The 25,470-nt window shown below is 41.0% G+C and overlaps 1 long non-coding RNA gene across 2 annotated transcripts in view; it reads right to left on the bottom strand.

The window, feature by feature from the left end:
• Window positions 1-25,470, bottom strand: part of LOC110357010 (uncharacterized) — a 135,803-nt gene that overhangs the window by 81,677 nt on the left and 28,656 nt on the right. For both annotated transcript variants that reach the window (XR_010470176.1, XR_010470175.1), the window contains exon 2: window positions 13,678-13,771. This is a non-coding gene — a long non-coding RNA (uncharacterized LOC110357010). The remainder of the gene's footprint in view (window positions 1-13,677; window positions 13,772-25,470) is intronic.

Genomic DNA, 25,470 nt, shown 5'->3' with positions numbered 1-25,470 from the left:
CCAATGACATGCATTCTCTCACGGCCTTACAACTTTTTTTGTCTGAATGAGACAGATATTCTCTTGGAGTTAAATGAATTTACAGGTAACTAATACTCACACTGCTTATTTCCAATATATATCTGTGTGTGTGTGTGTGCTCATTTCCATCCCTGCTCAAATTTTGTAGACCAGTTCTGTTCAAGACTCACAGCATTCAAACCTCACAAGGAGGTGTGCAAACCTCAGTGTTCATCACCTCACAAGGAGGGGGTACAGCCAAAGATAAAAAATTATCAGAGTCCTCATTGTGAGAAGGAAGGTAGCATGGCTTTCCTTTTTATGAGACATCTGTGAATCTACCCTTGGATACATAGCTTATACCCCGGCACAGATAACGCATCCGCAATAAATCAGGTTTCACTCCCCTGTTCCCAAAACCGCTTGTCTGATTTGGAGCTTGAGATTCATCCATTACATAGTCAATATTGCTACAACCTAAGTTTCAGTAAGATGGCTATTTTGTTGACTTTTTCCAGGCAAACTACAGAAGAACCCAGTGTTAACTGCCAACAGAGACTCAAAGAGCATGTTCTCACCTCCTGAGTCTCCAGCATCAAACAAATGCACTTTCCAGACCTACAGGAAGGGCTTCCAGTGGGGACTAATGCAAACTCATGTGAATTCACATAGCAGTAAAGTGATTCGCATAAATAGATGAAGTCCTTTATAAATAGGCTTGATTGTTCATGATGCCCCTGCCATCCATGTGTTAGTTATTGAGCAATTCCATTAAGTATATTGGTATTCTTACTGGGCTGCTACAGAGATGTTAAAGAAACCCGCTTGGGGTTATAAGGTGGTCTAAACTGGACTCAATAAAAGACAGTTTTTAGTGCTCTTACTAGGCCAAATAAATCACTCAGCATCTTCAAACAAATACTATAAAAGTGATTATTTATATTCCTAACAAGAGTTAGTTTGAAGGAGTAGCAAAGACTTTCTTGCTGAATATCAGCACTTGCTGCAGCATGTTACTAATGTGCTTCAGAGCTGCACACAGCAGGCCTGTCTTACCAGCAAAATAGCTTTGTTCTTAGTTCACGAAGTAGTGTTAATAATGAATGTTTATTAAAGCAGCAGAAAATGGCTTCCTGGAGGCTTTTTCTTATTTTTCAATAGGGGAAATTTTAGTCTCTTTTCGTTCAAATTCACACAGAAAAAACTAGGAGCATTAAACACATTTAACAGTGTTCATTCATGTGCAGCTTTATAAGGACATTCTACAAAATCTCACACTGGGAAGTTGTCTCTTTTGACTAAGAACAGGCTCTGCAGGCATGTACTGCATTTCCCTTTAGCTAATATCACTGTCAACCTAGTTTGCCCACAGTCAGACCTACAAAAAAAGGTTGGCACTGGTAACCTGGCAGGGCAAAGATGCCTCCTCCTCCCTGCTGCTCCTTTCAGTGTAGTGAAGGATGTTTCAACCTGTGAACTCTTACGTTCCTAGGACCAGGAGGGAGCATTTTATGCTAGCCACAGCACAAAAATTCCTCAGTTGCATTCTTCTGGCAAGCTCCATTTTGACCAGCTGTTTCATAGAACAGTCTGCTGTACAAAAGGTCAGGTCATCATGACTTCAATTGTCACTACAGGGACCAAGAATTACAAAAACATCTCTAAGATATCTCTTTTTTTGTAGTCAAGGTGCCTACCTGTTGTAGCTGCTTCTCCCACTCTGTTTCTTAGAGACCACAGGTCCTGGAAACTCATCACATTCTCTTTCTGTTATCAAATTGGCTAGATGGGACAGGAAACGAGTCAAAACAGCAGGGAAGGACAGACTATGATACCTCTAGATTACCCACAGATAGCTGAGATAAAGAGATGATACAGCAAACAGGCATGCAATTGCAGTGCACTGCATTAGTTGGGTTTGTGCTGAGGGGTCATTACTGGTGCTATTTACTATTTAGAAAACTACCATATTCTAATGACACAGCCTATCTGCTCTCCACTACAGAGCAATTGCAAATATACAAAACATTCGCCCTACCATTAAATTAGCTACAGTCTAAGGCTTTTGTTTTATATTTTTTTTCCAACTTTGGTAAAGCAAACAAGGATCCCTGCACATCTATGGCAGGTCCTCTGCTTTTTAGGATTTGTCTCTGCATTTGAACTCTCGTTAGTAAGGAGAACTTATACTTGAAATTTCTACTGAGGTGTTTAGGACTCATCATGATGACAGGTATTCTTTGTATTTTAATGGTAGTGATCATGTTCATTTGACAGAAATTCACTGTAGTGATGATACACTGAAGCCTTGCCTTCACCAAGTACTACTGCTGCTGCATATATGTCCCCTTTTCCATCTATGTTGAGGTCAGTGGCCACCTGTGGATCAAGCAATTTTTTTGTCTTGGACAAAAAGAGTCTCTAGAAATGAGCCTGGCAGTCACATATAGCTCCAGGAAGTTGTATACAGAATAGTTTTACACCCTCTCTGCTTCACTGTGGGAAAGAATTGGCCACGACTGCCAGCACTGCTGCCATGTCAGAAATCAGTTCAGTCCCACTTGTGCTTACAAAAGGCTTCTCTGTGTCTGACTCTAGACTTGAACATCACCAGATTTAAAAGAACTTTAGATCATTGCTTCCTGTCAAGATCACATCCTACTGCTATACTGCCATTTCAGAAAATCCATCATACCAGGTTCACTGAATGTATTGAAAGAATAAAGAATTAATTAAACCAATATGTCTTCTACCACAGCCTTGCAGTGCTACATTATAGTAAACTGGCTTCATATTAATGTCCTAATTACAAATTCTTTAAAAGGATTAATAAATGTTTAATACACAATTTAATGATTAATCAATTCTTGGATTTTAAAGTCCACAAAGTCTATAGCTTTGTTATAGATTCAGTTCTGCTCTATCTACAACCAATACAATGCATAGTGCCCAGGTTTGTAACATCTATCATCTGTGTATTTGTCATTGGTAAAGCATTTAGAAATGAAACATCAATATTAATATTAAAACTCAGAACTTGTTCTACTCAATAGAGGTTCCTTTGCCACATATTTATTTTACTGGTATCAAAGTCCTAACATTTCATGCCTCATATTACCCCTTGACTTTCTCTCCCCTTTGGGAAAAGTGTCTGTCTGTGCAGCATTTTGGTTTCCAAGAGAATTTATTTTCTCTCCTGCAAATCTTAAAAACCATTAAGAGAGAGACCTGTATTGTTTGCTGCTCAGACTATTCTTTATCACTTTTATATACATGGAAATCCACATGGAAGTATTATAAAAGCCCTGTCCTTGTAACACCATCATCTGTTGCCATACAATACTACCCTTAAACATGAGATGAATTCTGACAGTGCCTGTGGAGACACAGCTCCCACTGGGAAACTGATGTCCAGGTACAAGTTAAAACACTTGGCAGTTCTGAATTTTTTATGATAGCCATGATAGGTTTATTCCCATTAACTCCTCATCACAGAAAGCTCTGCGATTTTGGTAAAGCTTTACCTCTCTTAGTTAAACATACTCGCAAGACCAGGTCATAAAAGTTATTACACAGATATAATGGTCATCATGAAGCACTTGCAGTATTGCACAACAGCTTCATTTTTTAAAAGACAGTGATACAAAACCCATGTTATCCGAAGAGTGAACTGGTTAAAGAAGAAACATCAGTGGGAGTCCAGTCTCCAATGGAGTTACTGTCTAATAGGATTTTGTGAGGATCAGGCTTAGTCTTTACTACAGATTTAAGAAGCACATCTGCCAAACCTGTGTAGATGACAAAGATTAACAGAGTTTTATAAAGTGGTGGACTGTATAGCGAAGAGACTCAGACAAGCAACTGAGCGGAGCTCTTACCATAGTTGGTGCAGAGGGCTAATGTGACCAGTAAGGATCACTCTGGGGTCCAAACAACTGTTTTGTCTTTGTGTACAGTATCAGCTGTACACAATATTTTTGTATCATATTTTTTTTTATTAGTCATAGATTATTCAATTATTTTATTATCTTTAAGAAATTAATTCATAAATTAAGGGAAGTACCTTGCAGTGAAAGATCTACAGTATACATTTTGTCTGCTATACTCTTGTTTGCTCTGACAGAAACTAATGACTACAAAATGAAACTTAAGGTCCAAATTTGTATCTGTGAAGAGTATTAACACCCAGAATAAACTAAAAAAGGAGTCAGAGTCTATATTTCAAAAGTCATTTTGACAACACCTAGTTGCCGTTTGGAGGATACACTATCGCTAAACTCTTCAACTCAGTTCAATTGGTGATGATTTCTGGACTAACATACTCAAGAGGTTAGAATAAATAATCTAATGGTCCCATCTCACCTTGAATTCTTCAGTCTTCTTTACAGCAAGAAGAAGGGTTTAAAAGATTAAAATACCAATGGGTAAGATTGTCACAGCCCTTATGCTCTTGTACAAGAATATATAGCCCAATTGCTAACTCTTCATAGCTGTTCTAACTCTTATCCTGGGAGAAGAATAAGCTGCCTTGTCTCTTGCTATGAGCAAAAGAACAGAAACGGAGAAAAATGTTGCAGTTTTCAACATTTCTTGTGCAAGATCGGATGAGGAATGTCACAGGAAGCTGTACGCTTCTCACTAATGGAAGAGGACGTTTGGGCTCAAGGCAGGAAAACACCTTTCAGAAAGGCAGTCATGCAAAAGGACACAGCAGATTGTGACTCTGCTGTGTTTTCCCTTCTGAGAATTTTGCTTTTATAAGCCAAACACACCATCTCCCACTTCAGGTGTTCTTTATAGTTACATACTGTGTCCCCACACCCCTAGAGCTCCACACCGTGAAGCACTGGATGTCCCTCACAGCTCTGAAAGATGTACATTTCACAGAAATTAAACCTTAGGACTTTGGGCAGCAGCAGTGCTCTGCAAAGTTTCCAAAACCCACATTTCTGAAGCTTTTGAAACAGAGTTGAAGATACAGTCATGGATCCTATTAGAGTCTTTTATGGTTAAGTACGAGGTTTCTTACCATTTAGAGCACACTGATAGCTGAAAACACCACATTAGATTAAGAGAATGTTTTCCTGGCAGTTATAATTACAGAAAACAAACAAATAATCACTCCCTGTTGTCATATAAACAAGGCAGTATATCAAAGACGTTTATTTTTACACTAATACAACAGCTAAGACAAGCACTTAGCCTAGTGTTCGCCTGTTGAGCCACAGTTTAATTTGGAAAGTGTCAGGTTTTTCTTTTAGAATGATCTTCAGGCTGTTCTGGCAAGTCAGAGACACGGACAATTCAGTAAGTGTGTAACTGCCCACTTAGCCTCTTCACTGAGATGTTTAGAACATTGATCTTTACTTGCTACAAGCATAATTGCTTTCCTTATAAAGCAATTTTTAACCTCAAACTTATATTAAATACAAAAATAACTTACAGGTTAGTTTGAGGTTCCCTTTTCCTATTGCTAGAATGTTGCTTGTACCTGTGCTAGAATGCTACTCAGTTAAAAGTATTATAAAGAAATATACAAAAGTAGGGCAAAGAAGGCAATGCTTCCTAAGGCTGTGCATATACACACACCCAAGTAAAACACAAACAGATGACATATGCACTCCCTGAAGGAGCAGGGAACAGCAAAATATAGTCTACATCTACCTACTGCATCTGCCTGTTCATAACTGGTTCAAAACATCCATGACTAAACATGACTGAGGCTACCAGATTTTCCATTTAACTGTAGTATACTGTAGCATATACAAACCTCAAAATCAAAATCTGTTCTTAAGATACTTTTGAGATTCATTTTTTCCTTTCCTGCTTTAATTTCCCTCCTAGACAAAAAGTTGGAAGAAAAAAAATTTCTTAAATTACTTTAATGAGAATTTCTGTCCCTTTCATTGATGTTAAAAAAAATAAACAGAGATGGTAAAGAGGAAATAGCAATCTCCAACAATATCGAAGTGAGAGATTTCTACTGGAAATCAAATGAAAAATCTATTTATGTTCTTGTTTAGGCACTTTAAATGCCTGAGGATTGTCTCTGATTATTCTTATCAACTCCTCTACAATTTTTATTAAACAACTGCTGACTGTCAGCCTTCACAGTAGTTCTTTAATACATGGCTTTGAAAGTTTCTTATCTCTGTGAGATGCTGAGTATTTGTGGGTAGGAATGGAGGTGGATGTCAGTTCCATGCTCACTTCAGTATTCAAGTGAAACAAAAGTAATTAGAACAATAAGTCAACCACAGAAATCAGATTAATATGATACAGTAATGGGGTCTAATTTTAGAACAACTACTTCAGCCTTCTCGTAGTACATTTTTTATGTCCCTCATTCACACAGCAGCAAAATTAGATTGATATTAAAGTAACATTAAAATGCTTAAAGATTGAGGTCCTATAAGAGTTGAGAGATTCACTCTGACAAAACGCATAGCTTAACATTAGGTCAAATGCTGTGACAGTAACACTTTGAAGACCCTACAGACATTTTGCCATGCTTGTAACTTTGCATGCAGGCATTACCTCTCGAAGTCAGGAGGATCAGCCTTTTATCCTTGAAAGTTTCTTTAGCAGGAATGTTACGAAAGCCAATGGCCATTATTGAATTGTCTTCATCCAGATGGATGTTCGGAAAGCAACCAATTCCCCTTGCTCCAGACCTTTGCACTGCATGCTCAGTGTTGTGTTCACCATCCCCTCTGCCACATATGGTTGGGATGACAGAAACCTGAAAATTCAGCAACTCTCACATCTAGCCACAAATTGTCACTCATACAGAGGTTAAACAGAAATTTTATGAAATGTTACACATCTGGAAAGCATGGAATCATTGATTCATAAATTAGTATATCAAAGTTAGGTAGGTTTTAATAGAAAAATATTGGAGCTTTCAAATAAACCCACCTCTGGAAATATTGGCTGGACTTCTTATCTGCCATTCTTACCTTTGGGTGATATTCATGTAAACTGAGTATTTGGGAATCTTATGGGAAAATGTTATATACTGGATATGTGCAGTGCACAGTTTTAAAGACTTATGTGCAGCAATAGTGAATTATATAATGATACAAACCACATCTATCTGTATAAACACACATTCATTTTTCATTTTCCCATGCCTTTTTCTTTTAAGCAAGCTATGTGTCACAGATGTTTTGCTACTGTATATATTGACAGACATTTTACTTATTGTCATAAGAATCACTCTAGCCAAAAACTAGTTCAGTATCTTGCTAGCATCCTGACAATGGACAAAATTTGATGCATAAAGAATATAAGAACAGGGCAAGTACATTGCTATACTTCTCTTCAGAATAGTTACCCCAGCTCTCGCAGTTTGTAGCTTGAATACTTCCTGAGCCAGAGGTGGTCGTCAAACTATTCAGCCGCTATCAGTGTTTTTTTGCTTAATGGACTTCTCCAGTCTCCCAGTTCCACAGCATAGCTTCACACTGAATAAAGAACGACCTCTTTTCACTTTGAACCTGACAACTGTTAGTTTCATTTGATGCTCCTCTAGTTCTTTTACTGGAGAAGGTAGTGAATAACTGGTCCCTCTTCATCCTCTCCATGCCACTGGCTATGGAAGTCACAACTTACACTGGCAAAAGGGCCAGAAACCAAATAGACATCATGATCTAACTCTGCTCTCTTGACACCCAGGTTGAGGAACATGACATGAAGCTTTTCCAGATTCTTCCCCAAACCTAATCTTACTGATGAACAGCTGCACTGGAATCACATACCCAAGTACCTATTCCAGCAACCTGACATTGTCAGTAACTACAACAGGATGCACAGGGAAAAGTACAAAACACATGGCAAGCATTTCTCTTTTATGTGTTGTCAGCTTCCAGCAATCTTTACTTCCAACCTGATGTGGTAGTAAGTGTGATGATACCAATACATTTCTCATTCGAGATCCAGAAGCACTTCACATGCTGTGGGTTGCCACAGTCAGTTCATGGCACAAAGAACAGACACGTATAGGTGGCAGATGAGAGCAGAACCAGCACTCCAGAGCACAGAGATGTTTGCTGCTCCTGCACTGTGTGGTTAGCTCTGCACAGTTTGATGGGGGGAGGGGGAGACAGAGAGGATAAATTCTGTTTAGAACATACTACTTTGTGCTGATAAATAAGATCTTTTCCTTTCATTAAGGGTCAATCAATTCCGAGGCATCTAGAAATGTACAGAATGGTTTACTTCAAACTCGGTGTTTATTTGCAGAATTGAAGGAACCAACAAATATTTTTTAATTGATACGTCCAACTTCCTCATGTAACCGCTTCGTGCACAGGCATAAAGTATCAAATTTGAATTCTCATATTCAACTCCAAAAAAGGAGCAACCCACACAAATTGACAGTACCGAAGAAGAGTTTGGTAGCGTATTCACACTGAATGAAACACTGGTAAGAAACTTGGTACAGAATTTGTGCAGGAGAGCATACTTCCATAGGAATGTTATTTACAGTGAACCTCATTAAAAGTTGTTCACATTCAAAGGATAAGTCTTACTTCTCAGATACCATGTTTACCATCTGGGGTGCATAGCGCTCTGACAATTTTGTCTTCTATCTATTGACACTTGATTTTTTTTAAATATCACCAAGCAATATTTTACAAGTATTTGCAGGCTTGGCATAGCTGCACCCATATTTAGAGATGACATGCTCTGTGCCTTCTCCTAGAAAAAAATAAAGCTTCAGGGGTTTTTTTGCAGCTCTATTTAATCTAAAATATGTCAATTTAAACCAAAAGTCCTTTTTTGCTCCTGGATAGAAAAAAGACAGAGCTGAGATATTTGACTTTTTTTGAAGTTCCTGTCAGGGTTTTTTAGGAGTTTTAATAATCATTATAGGAGGCTTGAGAATTACACCCAGAAAACAAGTCCTTAGAATTAATCAGAAATAGCACCACTGAAATATTTATTCGTCAAAGAACCTTAATGTTTGTTTTTTCATATAAAGAAATAAACCTAAAGATTCCTGCTGGAGGTGATTTTTAATTGCCACCAATTTTGCTAAAGAATTTCTCCATCTTGCTCTTTAGTTCCCTTTCACTGTAAGTGCCATCCATCTAAAGTTGGCTCACTACAGCTCATCAGGATTCTTAAGCAACAACAGACATACAGACTTTGTAAATCAGAACTCATTTTATTCATGCTGTGTGCACTTCTAGTTGTAAAATATTAAAGCAGGACCTGTAGACAGGTGAACAGTTAAAGAAGAACCTAAAAAAAAACCAAAACGACAAAACAAAACAAACAACAAAAACAAACAAGCAATTAGACTGCTCAAATCAATCACACCAGCCTTAGAGCCCAGAGTATACTGGATGCAAATTTATAGAAGTCATTCTTTCTGTCAGTAGTGCTCTCCTCTGAGCTGTCTCACTGGAAGGCATCACCTATAGTCTAATCCACCATGGCATCACTCTTAATTCCTGTATTTTCAGGAGTTCCTTGACATTCATAAATAAGATGCAGATCAGTTCTTCAGCAGAAAATTCTCATCCATCTCCCACAAAACAGTGTTTATCTGAGTCCAGCTTTGATTCCTTAGTGAACATAAAATTCAACTGAACAAATCTACTGCTACCACTTGAAATTTTCCAGTGAAGGTGGAAAAGGTTAGCCAACAGTGGTAAAATCTGTAGCATCCTGCTCTCCACATAGGAACCTTTTCAAAGAGGGCAGCAGAGTTTAGCTCCATGTTAAATTTCTCCTGCTCTTTCTTTCAAACCATGAATCAAGCGTTCCACCTTGGCAGGGGAGCAGTGTAAAGAAGGAAGGTATTTGGAGTTTGCTGTGTCACAGCCAGCTTGATGAGGGACTTTAGGTGCCACGTGGAGCCAGAAGACAGCATAGCGTTTCAGAAGCTAGCTCTAGTGTACCTCAGAATATTCAGCATTTGGCAACATGAATCTCCCTACAGAACGAGGCAAGAAAGAAATCAGAATCAACTTGTGTTTTCCATGTGATCTTCCCATTAAGGGAAGTAGTGCCCCTTTTTATAATTTTTTTGGAGGGGTGGGGATAGTTATACATGTAACCAAAGCAAGACTATTCAAACCATAACAGGAGGATCAAGAGGGACAACAAGTGTAGAATTTTTCTATGACATCTGTGTTGATAGAGTCAAGAGCCACCTACACAGAGAAGGAGACTGCTCAAGGGGCTCTACCAGAAGAGGTGGTTTTATACACTTAATCTATTAATTAAAATAGAAAGGCCTCAGGGAGAGCCTGCCTGGATGGGCAACCAAAATAAGAACAACCTGGCCTTACAGCAAAGTACTAAGCTACTCAACGGTGCTCAGAGCCACTGCTGCGATAATTGGACTATATTTGAGTATGATGAGCAGACTCCTAACTTGCTGACCTGATGCCTTTAAACCAACAGGAAATAAAACTTATTTTTGACATTGGTATCCCACCCATCCCAGCGATTGTTATCCCAACCCGACTGGGATACAAGACATACACAGCAGAGTACACTCACACTATGCTTCATACTTATCTTACAATTCCTGCTGACTGTTCTCTTTTAGCACTTCCATTTCATTCACCTCTCACTGCTTCAGTCAATTGGAAAGAAAATGCAGATGTCTTCATCTGGGCCTCACCATATAAATATTCTTGTATTTTAATTGCTATTGTATTATTCAGAAGAGAGAACTGAAAAAGCTCTTCATGCTTCAGTACTACCAGTATCTTAACATGGCAAAGAAGAATTTTTGTTGCATTCATTATTTGTTCAAAGGGATAGCATAGTTCAAGCATGCAATTTATTCAAAGCAGATGTTTTATTAAATGACAGTTAGCTCTTTTGAAAGAGTTCAACACCAGGAAACACACTGACCAATGACAGCTGATCCACATTTTACCTTCGCATTAAAAACAAACAAACAAACAAACAAACAAACCAAACCTCTCAATAATGCAGTTAGGAAGCCACTCACCTGAGCACTGAGAGTGTGAAACACCATACGTACAAGGGCAGTGCTAAGCTAAGACTATCTGCTTGGCTTTCCATGTGACATCAAGCTCAGCTCATATTAAGCTGACTCTGGTATCAGCAATGCCTGTGATATGGGAATCTCCTCAGAGCATTCTCAGCCAAATAGGTGCTTTAGTGTCCTTCTTAGCCTGTAAACTTAAGAAACCTAGCAACCTCTCTTACACTAATTTAGGCACCGCTTTTGTTGAAACAAAAAAATAAAATTAAAAACCAAAACAAAAACCACACACACATATATGAAAAACCCCCACACACAAAGCAAAAAAAAACCATCACCACCACCAAAACTTCCTTGGTTTCCTGAAATCACTAAAAGCCAAGCTTTAATTTCTAAGTGACATGTTTTTTCTGTGCATTTAGGGCTACCACCAAACAAACAACAGAACATGTATCCTCCTTTGGATTACTTCTTCATGAAGTCATCAATTTGTACAGTGTGTCACTTAAACTGTACTACTGGTCAGAAAATCATTACTGAAATGCCACCTTTGCTAAGCCAGAGGCAGGTTAATGAACAAATCAAAGACAGAAATGTGTCTACTAAGGCCCAGGTTCTGCAGACATCGACTTAACTGTATCAATTTGTTCATAAGCCATTTAATGGGACTATCCTTCACAAAGTCACTTAGGTGAACAAAGGATTCATAAGAACAGGGCAATAACCATTTCCTGAATCATTTTCCATTCCCTAACAGGGCTGGATGTTATCATTTGTTTATCTATAATTTAAGTGTGATTTTATTAATGTAGGAAGTAAATGTATTCATTCAGCAGGAAAGCCCCCGTTCATGTTGATGAGCTTTGAATTTGTCTTGTTGTTCATTGTGTATTAACTAGGTACTTCCCAAAAGTTTAAAATGTTCAAATGCAGAGAGCAGATTTGGAGAACAGACTTGCAGAGTCAGAGCACAGCTGAGGCTGGAAGACCACCAGCTCCAAGCGCCCTTCTCAAAACAAGGTGTACTACAGAAGGCTGATCAGGTTTTGAGGATCTCTAAGGACAGAGAAACCACAGCCTCTGAGCAACTGATTCCAGTGTTTGACCACAATTTAAAAGCTAAACAGCCTGCTCTTATGTTTAAATGGAATTTTCTGTAAATTCCTGTATTTCAGTTCTCAGCCATTTCCTCTTGCCTTGTTTTCTTGCCCTGGAAACCGCTGGGAAGAGTCTGCTTCTAGCTTTTTTTTCTCCCATCAGATGTTTATACACCTTAGTAAGTTACTTCTGAGCCTTCTTTTCTCCAGGCTAAATAGTCCCAGGTCTCACTTCTCCCACATGACAGATGTTCCAAGCCCTAATTCATCTTCATGGTCCCTCCGTGGACTTGCTCCAATATGGCCATTTTTTTTCTTGGACCATGGAACCCAGGACTGGTGCAGAGCACTCCAGATGTGGCCTCACCAGTGTTGAACAGAAGAGAAGGATCATTTCCCTCAGCCTAGCAGCTCTGCAGCCCAGGATGCCATTGGCATTCTAGCTGCAAGGCTGCATTTCTGGCTTGTTGCCCAGCAGGGTCCCCTAGGTCCTTTTTACCCTTACATTTTCTTTTGATTTCATATTCCAAATTTCTGTCTTAAAGGCAAGCACCAGTAAATGTCTTATCTGTACATGACTTGCATTACCTATAGAACTCTCTAGCCTCAAAGCAGCTAAAAAATTAAATGGGAACTAAGTCGGTGAAAATGCTTTTAAAGAGCCCTAGTATAGCTAGAGGTAGAAGAACACAATGATACAAGAGTACTTTTTATTGTAAAGTTAATTTTGATTTGAAGTAGTGAGGCTCTCTATAGGATTGTAAGCATATTTGCATTGTAATGTTTACATTGCAAGTTCACAGTGAGTTGTTGGTGCTCATAAATCAGGCATATCTTGTTCCACCTGTTAAAGATCTATTGGCACAGGAAAATATTTTCCTGGAACAACAATTCCCCAGATTCCTGCCCACCCCCCACCAGAAAACAGTCCTTAGCCAGAAAGCAAGAGGGATAACATTCAGAGTATAAAATAGCAAGGCCAGGGAAAGAGAAATATTCATCCTTATTTGCTTCAGTTTTAAAGGAAGCCAAAGTCCTAAATGCTTCAGTGCAATTTGTGGATGATCTACTTCATTGTTTTTTAATACTCAAATATACCCTTCTGGGCATATTTTTGCACAGTATGTGACCATTTTCCTTTTCAGTGAATTGTGCTTGAGCTTAGTGTCATGAAAACAGCAGTCTGCAATCTCTGCTCTATCCATGCTTCTCTTTTAGCACTTGAAGACTGGAGTTTACTTCAGAAATAAGTTTATGTTACTATCATTATTCTGTCCATCACAGGTTATGGTAAAAAAGGCAAAGCTGAAAGCACAAATGGGGCTGCTGCATGCTGTTGAGCAGGCTGTGAGTTTGAAAGACAGAGAAATAAGCAAGTTCTGCACTGAAGGAAACCAACTGAAAACTCATGGCAAATTTGATGTGCTGTGAGCTAAGCCTTCCCTGTAACCATATACCATAGATTCATCCTCCTTACTTTGCAGGAATCACCATCTTTAGCCTTTCTTTTTAAATTAAAAAAAAAAAAATAATCTCCTCCAAAAGAGTTTCTTTAAATTAGAAATGTCATTACCTTTTCCAGAAGTAGAATGAAGTATCTCATACCTTATTTTATTCTTGCAAGTCTCTTTTTCCCTCTGGACTCCTCACCATAACTACAGACCTTCTCAGAAATGCTCCTTGTGGGAAATCTTCACAGCTGAGGACAATAATAATAGAAAACACAGCCTTAGAAAGGGGTTGTTGGAGTACATATGTTGTCAAAAACTTACTGCCAAAGACAATTTGCACAGGCACATAAAAGCTAGATCAGATTCCGAGTGGTAAGCACTTAACAATTGAAACTGTTTATTCCTCTCCTTTAATATTATCCTTTATTCTTCATTTAGAATCACTGGAGATTTTATTGGAACTTTGTACTCACGAAAATAAGAGGATAAAACTGACAGCCCCCAGATTCATTTTACCTGTAGGAGCACAGCAAGAGCAGAGCAGTTCCGCAAGTGATAACAAGCCAGGAACCAAAGGCAACCACCTGACTCACCAGGGCACATTCCGAGGGGGTTTGAACATGGCAGGCAGTATGGTGACGATAGCAGGGTCCGTTCACAGTCCCAGACAAGGCAAGTTAATGAACCAGGTCCAGAGTCCAACCTGGGGACCCACACAGGAGATGAGGCCAGAGACAGAGCTGGAGATAATGCTGCAAGATGGGTCCAGTATCCGTTCAAGAGAAAGGACTCGGGACAAGCTACCTAAAATACTAGCCCAAGATCCCTTAAGGAAGCAAGGCCACAGACAGCACTGGAAACAGGCACAGCTGTTACACAGCTCAGGCCAGGACTGAAGGTCCAAGCCTGAGCTTAAATGGAGCTCCTGGGATCATGGGCAGAATGCATGGGTAGAGGCCCCAAATGATGCTGGTCAAGGACATTAAGGACTATTCACTTCATGTCACAGCCATAGCCAATGGCTCGATGTCAGGTTATCACTGAAGCTAATACTCAGTATCTTTCCCAACAACTTAAACGACAGCACAAGATGCACCCTCACCAAATCTGTTCAGAGAAGTTAAGGTGTACTAGCCCCTCAGGGCAAATATATTGCTCCAGTCTGAGGTTGTGAATATCTGCTTGCACAGTGCTGTATCTGGAATATACACTTCATCATCCTGAGAGCTGAGCTGCTTGGACTTAAGGCCAGCTTTCTGAGAAAACAGAGCTGTTTGAGAAGCCTTGGTGAGCCTTGGAGCTCAGCTGCAAGGAGTTTCAGCAGAGGGTCCCCTCCCTGCCCCACCCCAAAGTCCCTGCCCCACCCCAAAGCTCCTGCCCCACCCCAAAGCTCCTGCCCCTGCCTGCCTTGCTGTTGTGCTGGCTTTTCTCCCTTATGGAAAAGGATCTGCTCCTGCTGCTTCAGGGATACATTGCTGCTCATGGACAGGAATCACAGCCTACCATGAGCATGCCCTGGGAACAACCCAATACCAACTCAGTTCTTGGCTATTATACTGAGTTTCCCAATAAGTGCCATAGATGTTGTGCCATGGAATATGGAGAGTGTTGCGCTGGAAAATATATAGCTGTCGCAGATTATGGGTAAGTTTCAGAGAATACACATGCTTCCCATCTTCAGGATTAAAGTAGGACTTGGCCCTATGTGGGATGAAACCTAAGTGGGCACCATACCCCTTTCTGCATTCATGATTTACAGAGGCAGACAGGCAGAAGGGAGCTGTGTGATGAATTCCATCATGTCTCTCATCTGTGTGGCAAGCAGAACAACAGCCCAGCAAATACCATGGCACATACCTGCTCAACAGCAGAGGTTTTACCTCTGAGACAACTCACTGTGAATGCCCAAAGCTAATTTAGTTACCAAAGTGCCCAAACAGCTATCTAGAGGAAAGGCTTCAGACATAGTTTAAGCTAAAATATATGATGGATGAGAGAGAAAGTGGTGTGGTGAGCTTTCCCATGCTGCATGGATTGGTACTAACTGGAAAAAGGAATAAGGCTCTCTTGATCCTCTGCAACATTTGCCTGAGTAAGATAGGAGGCCAGTGGCTGCACTACATTCAGAATGAACAAACTCAAACAGTTTCTACTATGAACAAGACTCTGATGTATTATCAAAGGCCACAGAGCACTGCCTTGGACAATCCCAACAAAGGGCACTACACAGCTTATTTTTTTTGCACTGATTCTCTTAAAAAATTAATGTGTTTGTGACTTTCTATACTTGATTTATTCGAAGCCCCTTCAGCTTTGTTATCAAAGACCAACCTTTGTAAAACTTCATCAATTTATTCTTGGGATTAAGCAGTCTTTCAAATTAATTAGATAGCACAACAGATGCTTGTGGAATCTGAATGCCCTGAAGGACTTGAAAGGAATGTCAAGTAGGTTTGGACAGACTATTAAAATCAAGTAATTTGGGAGTGAACTGGAGATTTGAAAGTCTCCACTATGACCTCTGGAGCATATTAGTGCTCTCATGCAAGAAGGCTCACTTTACCTTCCCCTCACTTCTTCCTTTGCCGTCAAACTGTGCTCAGTTTCAAGTGACTAAAACCATTATCTCACACAGATATCACAAGTGGAAGATCTCTGATTATTTTAGAGCCTCAGATTTAAAGCCTCATTCTTGCTTGTTGTTGTGGAAGTAAATTAGGCAGAACCCTGAAACAAACTGCTTCACAACCCATATGCTCACACTCCCTTCATCAGCAGCTTTCTGGCCAGAGCTGGAGGTAATTGCTGGTAAACATGGATAAGGCAGTTCTGTTCCAAAAAGGAGCCCCTCTTTTCAGCATTTGACAATAGGCAATGCTCAGGTGTGGTGAACCACAGCACAACAAGAAGTGGTCCCATCTACGGCACCTCATTCTACCCTGGCAGTGTTTAAAGGCCATGGACACATCACTGGGGGACGGGCTTTCACTGAGAGGGAGCTGATTTATAAGCCAGGTACAGACCTGCCTGGCAGATTCATTTGAGCTTGATTTTTACCTCTTCCTATCTAATTCATTGTTTGGCTCAGCCTTTACTAGGCACTCGAGAATTCACACCAAAAGAGGGACATACACACCCAGATTTCTTTGCCCCTGCAGCTCATCCTGTCCACTAGATGAAATCCCTTGCTCTGAAATTTTATTGTCAGATGGTGAGACTTCTAACTTTACAAACCCTCACTCTAGTTTGAGCTGATGGGAACAGGAGAAAGGCAATGGGTATTCTCCCAACCCGTTCCAAGACTTTTGCAAGGGAAGAAGCAAACATTGCAGGTTTCATTAGTTACACACATCTGCAAAGCTTATTTTTCAGCAAGAAAAGCCCATGATTGAGATACACAACATAAGCAATTTGTTTGTCTGGGACACTTCATCTTCTCCCAGTAACCAATACCAGAAAATTTCTGTTTCAGGCAATATTCTGGCACATCAACCTTTGCTGCAAGCAAACATAGCTATTTGCAACAGAAACACATTTTAAGAGATGGTTTTCATCTCAGAAATTACATAGTTGTCTCAGCTAAAAGTAGACCAATGTTAATATTAGCAGTTAATATGTCAGAAATCATTGCAATACTACTTCTCACTGCCCTGTAGGAGAATGTCAAAGAAAGTGCAAGGGACATAATTCATTGAGTGCCTGAGATGAGTGATTTAAAAGATGCATCAGAACAAGCAGAGACTTCAGCCCAGATAATTAATTACAGAATTGCAAAGGTAGACTTCTGGCTGAAATAGATACAAATGCTCTAGAAACAAGTCCTTTCACAGCCATATTTTTCTGCTGATTGCTCAGAGGTAGATAAGACAACAAAAGAGCTGAAAGTTAGGAGAGGATTTTTAGATTTTACACAAGTTTGAATCAGGTGCCTGAGCCTATGAGTTTCTGTTCATCTTTTCTGTGCATCCAAACACAGCGTACAAACAAGAGAGTGAGAAAGCATCCATCTTCCCTTGACAGCCAATTATATTTCTTGGTAAAGACTCAGTAAAGTAAATCCATAAATATAGTCTGCCTAAAAGACCATGAGGGACCATTTGAGGTAAGTGTGGTAGGTTAACCTTGGTTGGCTGCCAGGTACCCACCAAATCATTCTCTCAGTCCCCCTCCTTAGCATGACAGGGAGGAAATAAGATGAAAAAGCTCATGGGTTGAGATAACGACAGGGAGATCACTCATCAATTACCATCATCGACAAAATAGACTTGGCTTGGGGAAGATCAATTTAATTCACCATCAATTAAAAACAGAGTAGGACAGTGAGAAACAAACCCTCCCAAAAACAAAACAAAACAAAACAAAACAAAACAAAACAAAAAAAACCCACCAAAACTAAAATCACCTTCCTCCTACCACAGCTTTTCCAGGCATAGCTTCACTCCTGACTCTTCCACCTTCTCTCCCTTCCCTGAGCAGCACAGGTGAATGGGGAACAGGGGTCATGGTCAGTTCATAATGCTTTGTCTCCCTTGCCCTTTCCTCCTCACACTGTTCCCCTGCTCCAGCATGGGATCCCTCACATGGGATGCAGTCCTTCACTAAATGCTCCAATGTGGGTCCTTGTCATTGGCTGCGGTTCACAGAATCACAGAATGTCAGGGATTGGAAGGGATCTCAAAAGATCCAGTCCAATCCCCCTGCCAGAGCAGGAACACCTAGATGAGGTTACACAGGAATGTGTCCAGGCAGGTTTTGCATGTCTCCAGAGACGGAGACTCTACAGCCTCCCTGGGCAGACTGTTCCAGTGTTCTGCTACCCTCACTGAGAAGAAGTTTCTTCTCAAATTTAAGTGGAACCTCCTGTGTTCCGGTTTGAACCCACTGCCCCTTGTCCTATCATTGGTTGTCACCAAGAAGAGCCTGGCTCCATCCTCGTGACACTCACCCTTTACATATTTATAAACATGAATGAGGTCACCCCTCAGTCTCCTCCAAGCTAAAGAGTCCCAGCTCCCTCAGCCTTTCCTCATAAGGGAGATGCTCCACTCCCTTCATCATCTTTGTTGCCCTGTGCTGGACTCTCTCCAGCAGTTCCTTGTCCTTCTGGAACCGAGGGGCCCAGAACTGGACACAATATTCCAGATGTGGTCTCACCAGGGCAGAGTAGAGGGGAAGGAGAACCTCTTTTCACCTACTAACCACCCCCTTCTATTACACTCCAGGATGCCATTGGCCTTCCTGGCCACAAGGGCACAGTGCTGGCTCATGGTCATCCTGCTGTCCACCAGGACCCCCAGGTCCCTTTCCCCTACACTGCTCTCCAACAGGTCGTTCCCCAACTTACACTGGAACCTGGGGTTGTTCCTGCCCAGATGCAGGACTCTACACTTGCCCTTGTTAAATTTCATTAGGTTATTCCCCGCCCAACTCTCCAGCCTGTCCAGGTCTCGCTGGATGGCAGCACAGCCTTCTGGTGTGTCAGCCACCCCTCCCAGTTTTGTGTCATCAGCAAACTTGCTGACAGTGCACTCTATTCCCTCATCCAAGTCACTGATGAATATATTGAATAGTACTCTTCCCAGTACTGACCCTTGAGGGACTCCACTAGATACAGGCCTCCAGCTAGACTCTGCCCCATTGACCACAACTCTCTGGCTTCTTTCCTTCAGCCAGTTCACAGTCGACCTCTTCCTCAGTTTAGCTGCAAGGATGCTGTGGGAGACTGTCAAATGCTTTACTGAAATCAAGATAGACCACATCCACTGCTTTACCATCATCCATCCAAGATTCTCCAAGAACTGCTCTATCATGGGTCCATGTTATCATGTAGGTGCTACCAGTGTCACTAATAGGCTCAGCTTTGGCCAGCAGAATGTCCAGTTTAGGGCCAGCTGGAACTGAATTGTCAGACACAGGAGGAGCCCTTGGTTTCTCCTCACAAAAGTCACCCCTGTAGCCACCCTGCTACCAAAGCCTTGCAGTAAGAAGATACAGCTGAAACAGGGCACATAAGATCATATATATATGGCTTGTCTACAGCAAAAACATATGTGCAAACTGATTAGTGCTCTTCTTTAAAAATGGTAGAGCTGACTGAATACCTGAGTGGTAAAGTCAAAGAGAAAAGGAGGTTCACTAACATGAACATCCAGATCAAGTTACAGCAGCATGAAATATTCATGCAAATTCACAGAATCAGAGAAGATAAAGTATCAGTCCATAGGTAGGGCAACAATTTGATATGATTTAGACAGCTATGAAAGACGACCACATTAGCACAGTGGTGGGGCACTGCAAATCAAACATTCCAAGCAAGGACTGGGATCGCTGTGTAGGCAAACCATTAAGACAGCTTTTGGTTGCTTGGGAGAATGTCTCAGTAAAACATGCATGAATTATTCAGTCATGTCCTTATGTTAATGCTGTGAAAGTAAATACAAACACCCACAAAAACCCTCCACCATAACATTCTTGTTACTCCAAGTCATTTCAATACATTAGCAATGTGAATTACTTCTGTTAATAAATAAATAAATAAATAAACCCAACAGTATGGATCAAGGCTCTCAGTTGAAAACCAGGTGATACAGGTACTGCAAGCAGACTGTGGTACCATATTTACCCACTGATCTGTAGGACATTCTTGGCTGCTCACGTCACCACATTTCTAATTGCCTTCAACCTTTGACTAGCACATCTTTCTACTGGAAATCTTCAGAGAAGGTGTTACTTCCAGAAAAATTTTGACTTGAAAAGTAATACAACCCAAGAGTCATGTACATGCTTCACCAGAACTGCTTTTTCTTGGAAGGACACAATTCATTGACAGTTTTTCATAGCAATGAACACACTTGATAGAAACAAAAGCAGTCCAGATATCAGGGGTGATAGGCACCACAATCTGCTATGTCTCTAACAAAGGCTTGGTTTAATTCCTATTGAAATCAATTACAATATTCAAGAGAAATTCTTAACAGCAGGGACTATATTCTGTATAAAGTCTCATTCCCATTCCCCCATATTCAAGCACAGCAGGAACACATACCTTGTCAGGTTTTGAGGAAGTAAAAATGCAGAAGTTAGTGGTCCAACTTGGACTCAAAAGAAGTGAGGTTAGAATGTCCCTGTACTTTTGCAGACCCTTTCCTAGCCAAATACATACATTTTTCCATCGTGCAACTATTCATGTAATAAACCAAACAAATATAATTTTCTCCAAAGACAAATAAAACCCAAACCCTCAAATGTACTCTGTGGCATTTGTGACTAACTACATTTTGGCATCTCTTGCAGCAGGTCTGGATTGTGCTCTTGCACGCCAAGTCTCTTCCACATTGCCCTTGGCTACATGAGTAGAATGAGCCACGGTGTCTGCAGCCATACAAGTGGCACAGCCAGTTCAGTCCCTACAAAGTACTTGGACAAAAAGAAAGATGCAATGCATTAACTTCATCCCTCACATACTTCCAGGCCATGCCAATATGAGCACCTTTGCAGCTCAGGCTGGTGACACAGATTTCCTTTATTTCATGCTGTTGTTGCATTTACCCAATTGACAAAACTAGGATAGGAAAACAGTAGAAACTTGTGTATTGCTAATCACCACACTGTAGGTAACTAGATTTCCAGGACAACTGGCAATCCTTTCAAACAAGCATGCACACAAAAAAGAACCCTGTTAGATAACTTCAGAAAGAACACCATCATAGTATAGGGAAGATGTAGCTTAATTGTGCAAAAGTTCTGGTTTAACAATGCTAGCAACAAATCTTAGAGCTAGATGCTTAATGAAATAGTCCCCTTCCTTCAACAAAAGCCAAAGTACAATGAGATATTCATTCAGTGCACTTAAAAGTTACATAAAGAATAGGTGCCTTGGGAAGCAAGAAGCTTTAATTATATTTTAGGCTGCTGTACCACTCAAATACAGTTGAAATTAAAAATAAAGCTGGCAAGAGTGAAGCACTTTATCGAAATACAGATTCCTAAATCTTTGTACTAAAGCTGGGATATATAGAGAACTGTTTGTTTAAGGGACAGAGAATATCTGTCAGAATGCCTTGCCTACAGCTCTCATGACCAAAGGTCACCACTTTGCAGGTTGAAAGTGTGAGTTTTTAACCACTGTATCAATATTGGAAATTACACTGTAAAGGCACTGTTTATCTATGGATCCTCCAGATTTGAACTATGTGGGCAAAGGAGTTGAACTGAATGTTCTTTGACCAAGTGAGCAATGAACGAGAGAGAAAGAAGGGGATAACACAAACACAGACTGAAAAGCAAGCTCCAAAAACAGCCTGGATCAGCACTGAAAAAAGAGCTATTGGGCAGCACAAGCTGAGTGAGAGGTTTGGAATTGTAAGCAAATACATTGTCTCCTTGTTTTCTCCTTTCTTCAAAGAAACTGATCCTTGCACGCTCTTGAAAAATGAAGAAAAGAGTACACAGCCTGGGTGAAAATACTGCAAAATATGTACACTCAGTAAACATTACTGTCATTTTCTCAGTGACTTGTTGGTGCCTGGTAAAACAAGTTGCTTTGTGCAGACGCTTCTATCTTAGTTGCATGTAACAGAGGAAAAAAAAGATCTACAGATAAGACAAAGAAGAGGGGGATAGAAACATACATCAGTGTGGGTGGGCTTTTGTCGAGGGTTAAGATTGCGGGGTGACAATAAAACCCTGGCAGATGTATTGTTAACCCTCTCTCCCCCCCTCTTCCCCCTTTTGCCCCTCCCTCTCCCCCCTTCCCCCTCAGGACAGGCAATCGGGAGGAAAAGAAGGACAGAGAGAAGAGAGCTGGAAAAAATTAAAGATTTTTTACTAATGCTACTAATAAGAATACAGAAAATAATACAAAATATACAAAACCAATCTTGAAAGTCTCAGCAACTGCAGAGCCGGCACCCAAAGTCCTGGATTAGACTCTGCAGCCAACTGGAGCTGGATTCAGTCTCTCACTAGGCCTCAGTTCGCAGGGACAACTAGCAAGGTCCTCTCCTAATGTCGGCCATAAGCAGAAGGGAAAAGGGAAAGGAAAAAGGGATGAGATCCTCGTGATCTCCCACTTTTATATGAAGTATTCACGTGAATGGAATGTTATACACAGTTGGTCAGTTTCTTGGTCACCGGTTTCTCGTTGCCTCTCTCGCGAGATGTCCATCCATGCTTATCAATAAGTTTGCATTCCATTGCTAGGTTTACCAAAACATGTGTCTGGTTCTCCAGGAAAATGCAGTTAATATGAAGGCTTTAGCTAACAGGCAAAATTCACTGAAAGATAAACTTGTTTTTAACAAAACCAGGACAGCTTCAAACATAAAATATCAAAAGGTAAGCACTATACCAATCCTCATTCTCACACAGTCTGGCTACACAGGGAAAGGAAACATAAATGAGAGAGAAATCTAGTGGAATATTACCTAGAACTTCACAGGGAAGGGGCCATGTGCAAAGCATATGCAGTTTACCAGGAATCACTGCCAAAACGCATTTGCACTCAGTCTAGTGGGCGAATGGTGCCAAATAACCCTTCTGCCTACTGTCAGCATAACGTAGGAAATGTTGAGAGGGCACCAGGGGACAGAAAGGAAGAAAAATGCTACAAGCTCCTTTTGCTTCAGCTAGAACACTGTCGAAAGCTATAAAAGCTGTGTAGCAGAACTACTGCAAAATACAAATCTAGGGATGTAGCTGGTTACACAGTGCTTGCAGCATGCATTAGGAAGAAGAATGTAAAGAAATAATGTAACTAATATGTTTTCCTTTTCTGTTTTATATCTTCACTCCACCATGTTCCTCTGTTTCCTTTCACTGCTCTGCTAGCCTCAGGCTTCATTCTAGTGTTGTTTTATCTCTAAGAGTATTTTATTTATCTTTTTTATTCTTTCTCATGCTCCTTCTGGTTTTGCATTTATCTTGTTTTTCCGTGGTTTCTTTTCATTGCCTTCCTTTTCCTGAATTTCTCCCCTGCCTCCCTGCAGTCGAGTCAGCAGCTGGGAAGCTGTGCCAGAGTCAGCCTCTGTGCTGCGCTGCCCATTAGGAATATAACTGGCTTCCTACACACCTTTGCAATCAATTCCCCACACAGCAGAAACCAACTGGTAAGTCCCAGAACAGTGCCACAGAGCCCCAGCTACCTGTTAAGGAAAGGAAAGCAAGTGTCACAGCACCAACCTTCCGGTAAAATCCCTTGAACAGAGTGATGATTTGAGAAAGCACAGGTTTCTCTGGACCTGCCTCTGGACAGGCTCAGGAAAACATCAAGAAGCCCAGGCTGTAGGGGCAGAGTCAGGAGAGCTGTGAGGCAAGGAAGGATGCTTTTGATATCTATGAAAGAACAAATGCAGAGGGAAGATACCTGTATCTAAAAATCTCTGGGTAATTATGCTGTTTTCCTCTAACATGGTTGGAACATGGAAAATAGGTTTGATAGGCTATATTTTCATTAGCAAACCAAACATACACTGCTCATAGACTGTATGCATTCTAGCTATATGCAATCTGCTCTGAGTGAACCTGCTTTAGCAGGTGGGCTGAACTAGCTGATCTCCAGAGGTCCCTTCCTACCCCAACCATTCTGTGATTCTATGATACAGTCCTGCTCATTACCACACTGCCAGGCATAGTTTTGGCCCAGGCTACCCAGCATCTACTCTGACCTCTCAGAGGGGAGTATACGCCAGAGATTGCTCCCAGTACACCACACAGATGAAGCCACTGTGTTCAGGAGAGGGAGGACCTGTGCCATACAATTTGCCTGTGAGCCAGACAATCAGCCACAGATCTTTTTATTTACTAGTATAAATCACAGAATAGCAGAATGGCTGAAGTTGGAAGGGACCTCTGGAGGTCATTTGGTCCAACCTCCCTGCTCAAGCAGGACTACCTAGAGCCAGTTGCCAATGTCCATGTCCAGATAGTATTTTATTACCTCCAAGGGTGGAGACTCCGCAACCTCTCTGGGCAAACTGAAGGCACTACTGCCGGTTCCGGTGCTCAATCACCCCCTGCAGTAAAAAAAGTGTTTCATGACATTCAGGGGGAACTGACTGTGTTTCAGTTTGTGCTCATTGTGACTGGTCCTGTCACTGAGAACAACTGAAAAGAGCCTGGCTTTGTCCTCTGTATGGCCTCCCTTCAGGTATTTATATATATTAGTAAGATTCCCTCAAGCATTCTCTTCTCCAGGTTGAACCATCCCAGCTCTCTCAGCCTTTCTTCATAGGAGGGATGCTCTGGTGCCCTAATCATCTTAATGGCCCTTCACTGGATGTTGTCCAGTATGTCCATCTTTCTATTGTACTGGAGAGCTCATAACTGGACCCAGTACTCCAGGTGTGGCCTCACCAGTGCTGAGTAAAGGGGAAGGATGATGTCCCTCAACCTGCTGGCAATACTTTGTCTAATACAGCCCAGGATACCATTCCCCTTCTTAGTGGCAAGGACATATTGCTGGCTCATGTTCAACTCTGAAGAAAACAAGGAACAGCAAGGCCACAAAAGCATTCCCTCAGGCTTGGAGAAGCCTCAGAGTCAAGTGCTTTCCAACAAGCATACAGCCACAAATGACTGATGGGAGAGTGAGAGGAAGCTGAAGGAAGCCAGCAGTCCTGTCCACTCACCAAGTGGCAGCCCTTCTGCCACTTGATGTGACTGATCACTGATGTGACATTCTGGGCGTGTTTATTTGGACTCCTCGGGGTCTTTATTCCATTTAATCTCAGAATAAAACTGATGGCTTGAGGATTTATTGTTTTTCCCCAAGTAGAAATCAAGCATCAGAAAGCAAAGCTGATTTTTTTCAGAGCCCATAAACAAGTTATTTTGTGTGTTTTTTTGCTGGGAATAGAGCCAAGACCCAGTTCAACTTTAAAATTCACTCAACTGTTTGCTACTTTAAAAGCTGATTTAAGTCAGATAGTGTTAGGAGCTGTTAACTGAT

The sequence above is a fragment of the Columba livia genome, chromosome 2 (genome assembly GCF_036013475.1).
Source record: "Columba livia isolate bColLiv1 breed racing homer chromosome 2, bColLiv1.pat.W.v2, whole genome shotgun sequence".
NCBI lineage: Eukaryota > Metazoa > Chordata > Aves > Columbiformes > Columbidae > Columba > Columba livia.
The sequence above is the reverse complement of the archived record's forward strand: the minus strand, read 5'-3'. Positions and strand labels throughout refer to the sequence as shown.